A 1549-nucleotide genomic window follows, 5' to 3' on the forward strand; every position below is an offset into this window, starting at 1 on the left:
TTAGCCAAGAGAAATTAACAGCCCTGCAGTCTCTGGTAACAGAACAACTTGTTGCAGGACACATAGAAGCCTCACACGGCTTATGTGTCTGGACTGGTACTAACGTTTAGATAAGACTGTTTTAGGTAATGTAACCAATGAATTGCTGTTCGATGTATTGAAACTATTATGGATAACAATACAAAAGCGACAGCAAGAATATTACGTGATGCATATTAACAGTCATACCCAGTTGCCAGGATTTATTGTAGAAGGCAATGCACAAGCTGATGCCTTAGTGTCTGCAGTGGCCCTGGGACCTGTGCCCAATGTTAAACAGCAAGCAATAGCATCGCCTAGTTTTTATCATCAGGGATATCGTGCTTTAAAACATCAGTTTAATCTTAGTAACTCTGAGGCTCGCAATATTATTGCAGCCTGCCCCGATTGTCAAGACCAACATGTACCTATATATTATGGTCATATGGTCATATATATTATGGATTGGTCCTTGCCCAGCAAGACTACAACGTGCTGCCTCCTGCTCTGCAGGTCATGGGCAACCCATTTCAGAACGGCCTCGAACACGGCCTCTTCTTTCACAGGGAGCTCATCCTTCTCCAGCAGGCATTCCAGCTCATTGAAGGAGAGCGCCAGAAACTCTGTGGACACCTTGGTCACCTCCTTGAAGTGATGCAGGATGAACTCATGGGCTGCTTCTTGCAGGTCAGGACAGTAGTAGTAGCCGGTGAATCTCCAGATGCTGATGCAATTTTCCAAGCACAGCTGGAATTTTAAGAACTCGCAGCACAGTCTGACGATGTCCAGGACATTGAACTGGTCTGCCGCGATTAGCAAACTTTCAACGTTGTCATCCGTGAGCGGCACTGTCCCGGTGTAGGCGTATTCCATAAGGAGCCGCATCATTTGTGAGGAAGTGCTGGGGATTTGCTAGACCTTCCTCTCAGCATTGCTCCAGTTGGTGGAGAACAAAGCCCTGAAAAAAACCAAAGCACTGCTGGGGAAGAAAGCGGCCTCGCCGTGTGACACCCTGACCCATTGTCCCCTGTGCCTCCTTCCCCGTGCACCACTTTGGGCACTAGCAGTAGCCAAGCTGCTAGTTCAATCCATAATCCATAATCCATATGCCAATGGATTGGCAAGGAAGGGTGGAAGTGTGGACAGAAGGGATTTTTTTTCTTTAAATAAACTCAGCGTTACTGACAGTTAAGACTTTGCTTAAAACGTTTGAACTCACGTGTGCGCACTGGTATGAATTTGTAGTCCATGTTGCCTGTACTTACACGTCCCTCATGCAAATCTGCAAATGCCATTTCTATCAGTTTCATAGGAACTAGATTTTCATCAGTGTCCTGGAAGGTCCTATTAACCAGCTTTTGAAGAGCTGGAAGTTTGCTTCCGTGAGATTCAGGGTCCTGACTTTACTCTTCCCCCTGACGCCCACACCCCTCAGGACTGTGAACTCCACCAGCGCCCGACCACTGCAGCCCATGCTGCCTCCAATCTTGATGTCACCCATTAGTAGCTCATTTGCGTTGGTGCCCTTCAG

General features: G+C 47.2%; 1 pseudogene; it reads right to left on the bottom strand.

The window, feature by feature from the left end:
- Positions 1-459: 459 nt before the first annotated feature.
- Positions 460-1268, bottom strand: LOC134522592 (kelch-like protein 10; annotated as a pseudogene).
- Positions 1269-1549: the final 281 nt, after the last annotated feature.

This window comes from Chroicocephalus ridibundus, chromosome 12 (genome assembly GCF_963924245.1).
Source record: "Chroicocephalus ridibundus chromosome 12, bChrRid1.1, whole genome shotgun sequence".
NCBI lineage: Eukaryota > Metazoa > Chordata > Aves > Charadriiformes > Laridae > Chroicocephalus > Chroicocephalus ridibundus.